The sequence below is a fragment of the Azolla caroliniana genome, unplaced genomic scaffold, assembly GCF_043228905.1.
Source record: "Azolla caroliniana isolate FFs.n. ecotype wild unplaced genomic scaffold, voAzoCaro1.0.p SCAF_22, whole genome shotgun sequence".
Taxonomy (NCBI): domain Eukaryota; kingdom Viridiplantae; phylum Streptophyta; class Polypodiopsida; order Salviniales; family Salviniaceae; genus Azolla; species Azolla caroliniana.
Genome location: NW_028230457.1, coordinates 12,750,769 through 12,764,463, shown reverse-complemented (window position 1 = coordinate 12,764,463; position 13,695 = coordinate 12,750,769).

Genomic DNA, 13,695 nt, shown 5'->3' with positions numbered 1-13,695 from the left:
GAATTTGTTGCAATCAATGCCCACGTTTCCTCTCTCGGGAACCATTTCACACACTGAGAACACACATGAAAACAATGCACGTGTTCCTGCCAAGCAAAAGAAAACCATCGTCTTATCTAGCAGTGGTAAGTGTGAAAAAAAAAAAAGAGAATTGTCGCACACAACCTTCTACCTCTATCGATCAACTTCTCATGTGTGCAACTCCTCATGTAGGCCCAAAAAAAAAAACAATGCTTGGTATAAACATCTGGGGATGATTCTCTTTGCCCTCTTAAGCTTCGTATTAGGCGACGATATTAACGTGAGAAATGTGCAAAATGTGCTCCCATGGCTCGCCTTTGGCAGCTCACTAATCAGGTGAAATAACCTCTATTTGTAGTTATGACTATTATCATGTTTGGTGATGAAAATGTGAAGTAAGCACAACATGCACATTGACCACTATCGTTCACACCAATGACCCTAGACTGAGAGCACGATGTGATGCGATTCCATGATATGATTGAATATTTTTGTCTTAAATGTTATCAACTCCTACCTAGTCATAGTTATTATCGTTAATTGTGGTCACTTGATTGTCAATTGAACCATGAATTAGCAAAATAGATAGCCTTATGAATATAATATATAAGGTGATATGTGCATTATTTATGTAGAAAGCTAGTGAGAGTCATATTTTCTTCCATGCACTCTTAGTACACGTCCTAACTGCGTTTTCCCATTTTTCAAGGCCATCTTTCTTGAATTGTGCTTCGATTGACCCACCTTTGCCTTTCATTGTCATTTCCATCAACATTACTAAAGGAACTAGCCATGCGTCAAAGGTTTTGATTATATTTCATTTCTAGGCAAGAACATTGTCCATGGTTCATGTCGACCATCTAGATGAAATCTATTTTGATTTCATGGTTTTCGGTCGTTCATATAGGTCAAGCTTAAGAAAACTTGAGCATTTATCCAATCATATCCGTATTGTAGTGGTTTCAAAATATATTCCATTTTAAAGCTTTACAATAAGTGTGGTTCAAATCGACAATTCAAAGAAAATCCATGTTGATGTGATGGTTCTCATCGATCTTAGTACAGTAAAAATAATAATTGAATGAACAAACAATGAAACAACCCAAGCATGCCCATTCAATATCCAATTATTTTCTACTAGCCAACTGGTGTTCACAAAATGAGAACACATGGATTCTTTTTTTGTCTTCTAGTTTTGTGGCAATCTAAACTGCTCCTTATCATAGATCAAATCCTAAGAGTTGTGTTTGGACACAATCTTTGCACATACCATTGCTATGTACAAAGATTGTGTCCAAGTGGTGTTCACAAAACGAGACCACATCAATTCTTTTTTTGTCTTCTAGTTTTGTGGCAATTTAAACTGCTCCTTACCATAGATCAAATCTTAAGAGTCATGTTTGGACACAATCTTTGTACGTACCATACTACACATGGAAATAATGTTATCCAAATGTCGATGACTTATCTCTAGACTTAATTTGCTTCATATTCCTAAATTAAGTCATAACACCTCAATCGCATTTAACTCATGGTACACAACTCCACCCTTATACGGAGAGAGAGAGAGAGAGAGAGAGAGAAAACATATTATGTTTTTGGCACCTAATTAGGAAAATATTATTAAGACAAGATATGTGTGGGAATTGTTTTCAAATGCATCCGGGTTGAGAATTTCATAAATCTATCCTCATTTCATGTGCAGAACAAGATGTGCTAGGGTTGGGGTGGTTAGGAAGGATAGCACATCGTGGTATGATTTGTCGTCACCTTGGATATCCAATTGGGGTGGAAGTTTCTCATGTGAAAGTTATTGAATGGGTATCCAAAAGGCTGGAGGATAACTTTATGTATTGGAGGTCTCAAATTTGGCTTTTTCATGTACGACTTAAGGTGGTCCAATCGATTTATGGTCTCTATGGTGTCTTATTATCTTCCTTTGTTACCATGGTCAAAGAAAGCTCTTGAAATGGTGTTACCATGCGAACGTTGTTATGGAAAAGAAAAGGGAAAAGTGCATTGTTGTGGTTGACATGGGATCATGTTTATACTCTGAAGCGTCTTGGTGGGGCATCAATATTGAATCTATATGAGCATACGGTGGCTTGCCGATTTACTTTCATTCCATTTATGTTTGAAGGTGTACAACCTTGGATAGAAATGGTGGCATACTTTATGGAGAAGAACAGAATTAAGCTTGGAAACATGAAGGTTGAAGCTAATTGGTGGATTGTCATTAATTCTGAAAGGGATGTCAAATGTGCAAGGTCTCTTATAGTTAATCATTTGTTGACATCTTGGCAAAGTATGTTGGATTTTGTGGAATGGCATCCTCCACAAGAAAGGGAATGCGTTAATTCATTACAAATGGAGGTTTTGGTGACATTAAGGTTGTTGAGGTGGGAAGGTAAACAAATTCTTAACCTTCAATTTAATCGGATGGCAAGATTGGGTTTGATAACAGTCAAGGATGCTATGTTGGTGTCACAAAGAAGATTAATGGCCGTTTGAACTGCAATATCAACATTTCGTATTCCAAAAGGTTATACCTTTATTATGGGATAAGTTGCAAGAAATATTTTCTTTGTATGAGCCAATTCCTAATTTAGATGGGGGATCTCAAGAGATTGATTGGAGGTTTGTTGGAAATAAGAGATTGACTATGATTTCAACAAGTGTTGCTTATCACAAGTTGATTGACAAACATAAGTGGTTGGAAGAAAGAGTTATAAAGATATGGGGTTTTCGTAAGCCCATTACTTGGTGGTTTCATGTTATCAAGGCAAGTTAGTGTTCTCGATTGATGCTATGAGCTAAGGTATTTATTTGGAGAGTTATGGTTTGAGCTTTACCATTGGGGGATGCATTAGAAAAAAGAAACATTACTAAAGGATCATGTTTCTTTTGTTTGGTGGAATTGGAACATAGTAGGCATCGATTTCTTTCATGCCTGATGGCAATGATGGTTTGGAGGTGTATCAGTTTAGTGTGGTTGTCTCTAACAGGAGTAAGCATATCTTCCTTTAGTTGGGTTTTTGCACATATGGAGAACAATGAACCGATGTCTCGTTTCCAAATTATTTTTGAGTTCTTGAGGTATTGGGGGCTATGATTCAATTGGAATATGTAGAATGCCTTCAAATTTGATTCGCAAGTTGGGGTGAGAAAATATGTTCTAAAGTTAAAAGAACTTCTTCTGTGGCAATTGACAGTGCTAGAGAAGTCACGAAATCTCAAGCATGAAGAGAGAGAACTCTACAAGGTCACATATCATCATATTGGCCATTTGAATTGGTGTGTAGGGTGGCATTGAGTTTTGAGTCGTAGTAGTCTTTAGATCCCTAGATAGATAGAACGGTTCTATACTTTGTAGTAAGTTAGTCATGGTGGTGTTTTTTCTTTTGTAATGAAAGCCATTATTTACGAGAGAGAGAGAGAGAGAGAGAGAGAGAGAGAGAGAGAGAGAGAGAGAGAGAGAGAGAGAGAGAGAGAGAGATTTTCATGAAAGAACCTCAACTCCCCCTTTTATGTGACTGATGAAAATTTACATCACATATGCCCAATTTCACCTTTATGTGAGAGAGGACAATTTAGGCCACAGAGATTGGTGGACAAAGACAATACATTAAAATAACACAAATGATGGATATTATAGAACAATTATCATTGTGCCCAATTTGAGGAATATTTACATGATCCCTATGGCTATTTGGAATATCTTGGCACACTTGAGTGGATCCTCTAAAAATAGTTGAGTCAAGCAAAATAATTCCCTAGAATTTTTTTAAAAAAAACATTGTATGAGAAACGTGGGCAATTGTCACATCAAGGGAAGATGTTATTGATGGGCAAAACACTCAAGCTAAAAGGAGAAAGAACTCAATAGAGTTTCCAAGAAGAAAAGTTGTTTTAATAACATTCGCTTTGGACAAAAGCAATAATTTTGTTGAAATATAGTAATCACTATCAAAGGAGTGAGGACCATTATAAATTCAATGAGAACATGGTTGTACGGAAGTGACAAATTGGAGGCATTTAATGAGACTCTAGTAATTCTCACATAACTTTGACGGTTATATGAAAATGATTTTCGAGTGACATGATTATGAAAATGTTTTTCTATAAATTTGTGAAGAATGGCAATATGTGAATGACAATGGGGCACGTTCATTATTAGCTACATCTTAATCATATGAATCGACTTGGTTTATTCTATAATGCTCACACCACAAACCTTCTATCACGACAACTGGAATTATAACATTCATTGGGCCACCAAGAATACTCCTCATTTATTGGGAGGATGAAATGACAATGAGATTACAATTCATGATCCTATGATGAGGGATTACGAAGTGAGTGACGAATAAACAATAAGTAGGACAACATGAAATGATTGAGATTGATAAATCACGAAAAACATAATATGAGAGAGAAGTCCACTAATGAACAAACAATAAGTAATGATATATAGTGCTTCTAAAAAACATACAGTTTCTGAAGATGAATTATAGAGAAACTTGATTGTGTTTGTAGTGAATTTTGTCAAAAAGACTACTTACATATAACTCTCATAATTTTATATATGGGGAATTTGGTAATTTTAGTACCATATAATATCAATTGGAACGTAGTTAACAACATTGGGATATAATTAAGTAACGATCTAACGAAATTAAATCCTAATAAGACGATTGACAAAACCCATGTTGACAATTCCAATATCATAAACCTGGGGTGTGTACAATGTGCTATTTGAGTATACTAAGTATCAATTGAATTTTGCTGAACTTTACCAAATTTCTCGAATGTGTGTGAAATCAAGGAAATGTCTTAAACTTTTGCTAGAATATTGATATATTACCTTTTTCTTATTACTCTAAGCATATACTTATTATTGACCTTTAAAAAAAATGTGGCTTTACCAACGTTTCAAGCTCACTCTCAAAGATTACCCCATCTCTTCATCCTTTTCTAAGGCAATCTAATGATATGTTTCTAACAACATGGGAACCTTAACATTGCTCTACTAAAGGTAATCAATTGAGGTTCCTCAATTAAACCTCATTCTGCCATATCGAACCACAATAAAAAGAAATCAAAGAACTACAATATTCTCTCTAATTAAGTTTTCAAAAGGCATATTCGAGGCACACAAAACCATAAGAGTATATTGAAATCATTACAACGATGTTCAACAAAGAAAAAAAGAGATACGAAAGGTAACAATGATGTTTTTCACATCCCCGTGACATTACCTTTAAAATAGGCTTAGAAAACAAACATGTTTGAGTAAAGCTATTAACTTGAATATTTGAATGATAAATTCACTAATATTCATTTTACAATAGTTAAAGATTAATTTATAGGTTCCAAGGTTCACCATTGTCCACTCTCTAATTACGAACAATTCAATGACATTGTGAGTCAAATAATCTCTGATTAATAACAATTTTAACAAGGTTTTGTTTGGAGTTAGTATTGGCTTCGTTGGTGTGAGTCTCTTTGTTGCTAATGCCTTGTTTCATTGTTGGGGCTAGTTTTGGCACTAACAACTCCTATCATTGGTAGTAGCTCACTTTGACGTAAGAACTCCTTTCATCGTTGTGACTACCTTTGTCAATAGACGTGCAAAATCAAGACAACGAAAAGGTATTGCCATGATTTCCTTAAGCTATTGAATTTGTTGTTCGTGGTGAGGAGGTGTGGTGACAAGTTGATATGCTCTAATGAAGGTTTGGACTACTGTAGAAAAGAGTTCAAAATAGTGGTAAACCTTTAATGAAAACAAAAAAATTTCTAAGAAACTAAAAGGGAGAATAAGCAAAACCTAAATGTTTTTACTTTTTACCTTGGGTTATCTTTGTAATTTTAGGGAACCGAGTGTCCTAACATGCTCATTTGCTTATTCTACACTATTTCTTTTAGTGTAAGTGTAGTTTTCTTTGGGTTGGACTACGATCTCGAATCCTTGGTAGAATGGATGCATTGTACCACTAATGCAACATTTTGCCCAATCTAGTGGGCATTTTTCCCAATGTATGACTTTAACAACATTATATTGTGATTGTGATGCATACAAGGGGTGGTCAAACCTTCTTTTTACAAGAGAAACTAGTGCATTTTGAGAGCCAATTTTGAATCTTCCCTTGCAATCTAACTCTATTATCAATGGTCGTACTTCCTTTAGACATATATTTTCTTTCATCTACTAAGTGGTTCATAACTGAGAAACATGGTTTTGGATAAAGGTATGTATTGGTGACCATATTTGAGTCTAACTTGTGTGCCACCCTATGCATTAGTTAAATGTATTCTTCACTTGCCACATGGCTTGTGGTCCTTTGTATTTTCCTTTAAATGCTAGTACATTGGACATTAACCCATTTGTGTTTTTCAAAAATGATGAAATATGGGGTGGGACCACCAAGGTCTTGAAGTAGGGAAGACGGGGTTGAAGGTTACGTCTTTAGAGTTTGTTGAAGTCGGTACAACGGCATGCACATGATTATTTCTCCTTTCCGTATGCGTGGGAGCACCTAGAGTTTCCCCCCAAAGAATGTGTGTGCATGTAGGTGAACAAGTGTTAAGTTTTCCAACTTCAAGGTGTGCTCACATGGTAATAGTATGGGAGAATGTGTGTGCACAATAAGGTGCATAAATGTATATATGTTTATTGTGTTTGTATGCATGTGTGTTGTGCATTTAGTGTTAAATCTCTAAGTTTGTTGTTATTTATGTGCCATATATGCACATGAGATAACTTTTATCGATCTTAATTTTTGTGTATACCAATAACAATGTACATGTGTCTTTAGCAAGCGGAGTAATGATAGCTAATCAAGTTCTCCTTTCATCGATGTGGTATATTGCATCTACATGTTTGTTCTCTAGATCTTGTTTGTTACAGATTCAACGAATGGTTCGAAACTTAGGACGAAGTAATAATAATGCTCGTGCGAAGGTAGCTTGGTTGACACTTACGACGCAATTTTTTGATGGTGGTTTAGGGTTGGTGGACCCAGACAACCAATGTAAGGCTCTTTTGGCAAAATTTGTTGTTAGGGCTATGTTCCCTGCTCAAGGTATATGGTCAGAGTTGCCTTTAAATCGATTGTTTGATATTAAACCGTCTACGGGGCGGGGTTTTGGAAACCATCTCTAAGATGGGCATTCTTGTCAAATTTTAAGATGAGACCGATACATGGTCCGATAGATGGTTTTATGGTTGGTATTTATAAAGCATGGGAAGTTGTTAAGTTTTTTATTATTCGTAGATGCCCCTCTTCGAATGAAGAACTATTGCGGCAACCTTTGATTTGGAATTTTATTTTTTCTGATGAAAAGGGGTGTATTGCTTGGCAATAGACCACGATTACAGTGGGCTACGTTGGATAATGGTATAGCTGCCACGATAGCCTCTTGGGGAAATTATGTTTTTCATCTAAATAATTCATAGCTAGATGCTACCATGTGTAGAGGTTTTAGAGTTATGTTTGATGAAATCCAATCATCTTTAGGGAATTTTCTCTCTAATTGGTCACCTTCTTTTGAGCATGTTTGGTTTGGATATTTTACTTTGGTTGGTGTTATTATAGGAGTAAAAGGAACAACATTTCAAGGAGATTGTTACTATTTTGATGTGTTTGAGGAAGGAAGATTATGGCAGACTGATGTGGAATCGTCAATTTGGCAAACGACATTGCAATATCCGGTGAGAGTGATTGGTAAATCGGGTAAAACATGGATTTTAGATCCTTCTCCTTACGATAGTATGTTATTTTGCCAACTATGGGTTTTAAAAAAAGAAGTCATTGTTGGACTTGCATTGGGATCCATCAGATTATCTTTGGAAACATTCAAATCCTTCGTCTCGTACTAAATTTTTTCAAATTTCCCAATATTCTGTGAAGTTGGGACAAAAGTTGCTCTTAAGTAGGAAATTTCATCCGCCATCCGCTATGAAAGTGTGGTTGGCGAATGGAGCCTCTTTAATGGATGCATCTAAATATTGGAAATGGTTATGGAGTATGCAGATTCCTAGGAAGATTGTCCTTTTTCGTTGGTTATTGATCCATTATGCACTACCAGTTTGGGCTTGGTTGCGGCAATTAGATAGTAAGTCATGTGGTTTTGGTTGTGGATGTATGGTAGAATCAATTAAGCATGTATTGTGGTCTTCTCCTAAAATTATGCAAATATGGCATAGAGTATTAAGGTTGTTGATATGGATACATGCTAATTGTGTGGTCACTTGGGGTGCGGTTAGGTGGGGTACGAGGTGGGGTTGCATCTCCATCGGGGTAGAGAACACAAGTTCAGGCTCTCGTGGGGGAAGGCATGAGGAGTCGCATGGGGACAACATTGCTGCCAACGCTTCTGGGTCGCCATCCCCTAACCCTTGAAGAGGTGTAAATCTGTTGGTAGCTCTCACCTGTAGGTCGGGTGCATCAACACTCCCAGAGAGGATCTTTACCCGTTTCAAGGGTTGCTTGTCCGCGCTTGCTGGTGACAAGGTAGAGGGACTACTTTCAAAGGGGTGGTCAAGAAAAAGGGTGGAAGAGGATGCACCTAGGCCTCCAATTTTCCCCTTCTTCTTAACGGGTATCCAAGGAGCCTCGTCACCCTTGGTTGGCCCGACTTTGCCCGAGGGTCGAGGTCCCGAGCTTCCCTTTCCAGTCTTGCGAGGACACGCCTTAGCTAGGTGTCCTGTCTGTTTGCAAATGAAACACTGTCCCGGGAGTCCCTCGTAAACCACTTTCACCACTGTGAGACCTAGCTCCTCAGAGTAGAGTCTAATCCTTGATGGAAGTCCATGGAGGGAAGGCACCAAGATGCGCAACTTGGGCACCTCCGCAACTGTGTCTGCCATTGACACTTTTTGAGGACATATCATCCCTATTTGTTCGCCAAAAAGAGGGAGCAAATGGCACAAATGAGGAGGGAGGCCGAGAAATGTTGCGATGATCACCCTAGGGTTGTTGAGTTTCCGTAACTCTTCAATCGGATTGAACCTTGGTGACCATGGCCGGAGCAACACCTTGTCGTACTTCAGTTCGAGTACCTTGAGCTCGACCAGTGGTTGCGCTAGCGAGCCATTACCCAATTAGATGTGGAAGAAGTTTTTCCCTAAACCCCTGACACTCTTGATCACCGGCATGTTCTCCATCACAGCCACCTGGAACATGTCCCGAACCATTCCCCGACTTGGTCTACCTGCCAGAAACCTACATATGAAGGAGGTACGCCGTAAACATTCGATTTCCTCCGATAAGAAACGGTTGGTCTCAGGGGACAACGTAATGTCGAGATCTGATCCACCTTCTTCATCGAGCAAAATGGTCGTTGGTGGAAGCTCGATTCCTCCCTCCATAGCGAGTTATGTGTCTTGCGAGGCTATCTATGTTGGTCTTCCCTTCCCCCTTTGTTTTGTGTGTTTTTTAATTAATTAATTAATGTGCGTTTTCTGGTTGGGGGAGGGAGGGAGGATTGTGGGTGTGGGAGTACCTAGACAGCAGCTGGTGTTGTGCTCCTGCTCCTGCTTTGGTGGACAACGCGCGCGTTCTTCATCGTGCACCTGCGCCTACTCCTACTCGCCCTGTCTGCGCGCCCTGTTCTGCTGCTCCCACTCCACGCTTTGTTGTTGCTCGCGCTCCTGCCATCGCTTCTGTGTGATTGTGGATTTGTTTAGTGATATGTATATTTGCGTACGGATGATTTTGCTAAATGTTCGTAGAAGTGTGTGTGTGTGTGTTGATGAATGCATGTGGGTGTAATTGTATGTGTAAGTATGGGTGTATGTATACAATTATTTGTGTGTAACAATATTCTAAAGTGTATATGTTTATGTGTAGTAGGGTATGTGTTTATATGTAAGGAAAGGGGAAGATTGAACGTTAAGCTTTAGGAATGAACTTTAGGAATAGGGGCCAAGGAAGTTAGGGAATTTGAGTTGACACAAATAGGATTGTCCACATCGAGGTTCACCATAGACAACAAATTCATATGCATGGGCACAACATTATGTGCAATAGCTCCACACATGCAACTACTCACCGTGATGGTAGTGCCTGATGATAGCTCCCCCAATGGCGACTACAAATGATGTTACCCCCCATGATGCTTGCACATTATGGCAACACGTGATGGTAGCCTTTCACAATGGTTGTTGGCTACACATAATTGTTCTTCACATCATGGTTTGATGTGATGGTTGCTCAACACAATCCCAACTTGACACCAAGACTTTAAAGCACAATAGGAGCTTCTCAATGGAACTACAAGAGGATTTTCCCACAAAAGAGCTTAAGTTATCTCATGTTCAGTTAGACGAGGACGACTCCTAGATAACTTGTGTGTTGGATCTTAACAAGAGAACCACCTCTATGTGTGGGTGTCCAACAAGGACGTTTGTGTCCTTCAACAAAAAATCCAACTCATTGAAGCTTCCTTCGATCTTGGTCTTCAACTACACAATTTGTTTTTACCAACTAACATTTTCTTTACAGAACTTCACACATGTGGTTCAGTTGCAAGGTTCACATTGGTTGAGTGTAAGTTTGAGGCAAAGTTTGACGAAAACTAGTCATTAGGCTAATATAGTAGGAATGCCACACACCATCGGGCATTTGACACTACCTCATTTCATAAATATGGTAAAGTAATCTTCATGGCCTCAAATCTACTTTATAGTAATTTGTTTTCTCCTCGTAAAACTAGTGTAAACTATTAGGTTATCACAAAAGGCCATGCATGAGTTTGAATCCTTACTTTCACACATATTTGCTACATCATGTACTGGTCAATCCTCTAAAATTGCCTCCACATTGGTGTATCAAAATAACAACCTCATTACTAGCTTGTTGACTCCTCCTTAAATGAAACTGAAATTGTATCATGGTTTGTTTACCTCAACCATTACAAGTCCTATTTCAAACTCAATGGTCATAGATCAATAATCCATAAGTGGTTTGCCCTCCTCCTAGTGGTACATGCATAATCATAATTGATCATAAGTAGGGGTTCCATAGTTTTCCCTAATGTTATGACAAGTATGTGCATGATAATTCTAAAATGAATGAGGGTATGAATTGTAGTATTCAATTCTATAGTGTGAGATATCCCTATTAAGCATGTTATCACCTGACCACTTCATATAAAGTAGTCATGTGTGAACACACCGGACCAGGCCTTATGGTTTCTGCCTATATAAGAACCCAAGGTACAACTCACATAAACCGTCGATGGTATGGGACATTGAGGAGGTTCAGGTTCATCTAACATCGTTGTTAGGGGGTGGTCAGGTGGTTTGAGACCCCTCTTTACTTTCGTTGATCTATAATTCCTTATGTTTTCCTTAATTAATTAGTTAGACTCTAACACCTAGTGAACTTTTTGAGTGTATATTTTGGCTTGATAAGTTTTCGTGTCTTTTCACACGTATATTGCATCATTACAAGCTTTATGACCAAGCGACTAGACTAAAGGGACAAACATCCTAAGAGACAATTATAAACCGCCTTGTTTGATGGCCTAATCACTATGAATGACAAAGAATACTTTACTCCATGTATTGTGAATGGGCAATCCAATGCCATCCTCTATAGTTGGATCATGCCATTCACCACCCTCAACTTTACTTTTGATTGTATCTTTCAAGGCCTTTGTTAAGAGCATAACCATAACCTTAATTCTCTAATCTCAAGGTTAGGTATGGGCTAATTCATAAGGAACGAATGTGAGGATTGAGTCATATCAATCCTATGATGGGAGATAACTTTAGAGTATTTCATCAGTTGGCCACTTATAAAAAAGCAACCAAGTGCACAACTAACAAAGTGTTAAGGTTGAGCCTATATAAGAAGGCTAGCTACCTTCATGAAGGGGGTCATCTTTATTATTTTCAATAGAGATTATCATAGTGTGGTAATGCTCCAACTTCATACACTTGTGCCTTTTTCTTCAAACCCAAGTTACAACCCATGTATGTACTTAGCCATATGGGACATGGAACACAAATCCGTCAAGTGGACTAGCACCCTTTCTTCCTTATTTTTTTCCTTAATTATGCTTAACATTAATTAAGATTCTTAGACCCTATACTTCTTTTGTGAGTTCTAGGGGCTTTGTAGGACATGTGTTAGTTTTTGTGTTTCACTGGTACATTTAACGATCTCACAAACATCTCATAACAATCAATAATGAGACTTTAGTTAAGAGAAGTTGTTGAATTACTACCACGTCAACTTCACGTTCATGACCCCTTGTGCCACATAATTTGAGTTCTCAACCACAGACTTCCCATTTATTTCAATTTGATTCTAAGTTCTATGCATCCATTCTTAGTTGTCAGAAGTTGTTGAAGCTACCACAACGACTTCATGTTCATGACCCCTTATGTTGCCTAAATTGAGCTCTCAACCAAGCACTTTCCATTTAATTTCAATTTGGTTCTAAGTTCTATGTATCCATGGGGGTATGAGTATTTACTCTCAAGAATGTTCACTTTTGGGTAGCGATGATGATGCCACATTGTAAATGAGATGCATTAATTGTTTCCTTCACATAAGGTCATTGACAACAATCAATGCTCTATTCCTCGACAAGTTAGAAGCTTGTCATACAATAAATTTATGGGTATAAGATTGGTTACACTTAGTGGAAGATTAAGAGATTGAGAGCTCAAGAAAATACTAAAGAGAATAATAAAGAAAGAGCTAAAAGCTAATAAGTATGATTTAATACCTCTTTTATAATATGTTTGTCTAAATTACAATTATCATCCTTTTGAGAATTACTTTGGTTTGATGGATTTTCGACTCCATAGTATTTCTTTATTTGCTACTTTAGCTAAGGTGAACCTATGTCTATCCTATGTTAACAACCGGTGAGGAGAATCCAAAACTATATTCTCTCATATAATAAGAATGTATTTGGCAATGGGTTTGTGAATAGTGATTTAGAAACTAACAAACTGCATGCACCTCTTTGTTAAGATAAACACCCCTGCTAAACAGGGAAATATTGTTGAATTTTTAAAAATCATTGTTTTAAGAAGAAACTTTATGTCATGAAACACATACTGCATAGCACCAGGTCCCACATCCTACTTTCAAGTGGATCAATTAGGGAGTGAGCACCAAATATTTGGGTTTCCAAATTGGATTAAACATTCCCCCGGATACGATGATTGATTGCACTAGTTATTCACTCCATTCAACAAAAGTTGATACATTGGAGCTCGAAAAAACTCTCGATAGCAGGTCACATCATAGTGACAAACTAGGTAATGCTTGCAACATCATGGTACAACCTATCATGTTGGGCAATCTCCAAGGAAAGTATACATAAGATTCAACGATTGATACGCAACTACATCTGGTCTAGTAAGGAAGATTATGCAACGCGGGCCAAGGTGGCGTGGCCTAAGTCGAGAGGAGGGTTGGGTTTGATTGATCCCCTCTCACAATCCAAAGCCCTACTCACCAAATTTGTGGTGCGAGGACTTCAACCAAGGGATGACTCTTGGAAAATGCTATTGCGGTTACGTTTTGCTTACTTTAGGCCACGAAAAGGGCCCAATTGGGCCCCCCAAACAGGATGGATTCTAAACATGGATCTCAAACCATGTTTCTCACACCAATTGGCGGATAGATTTAGTGCATCCATGTGGAA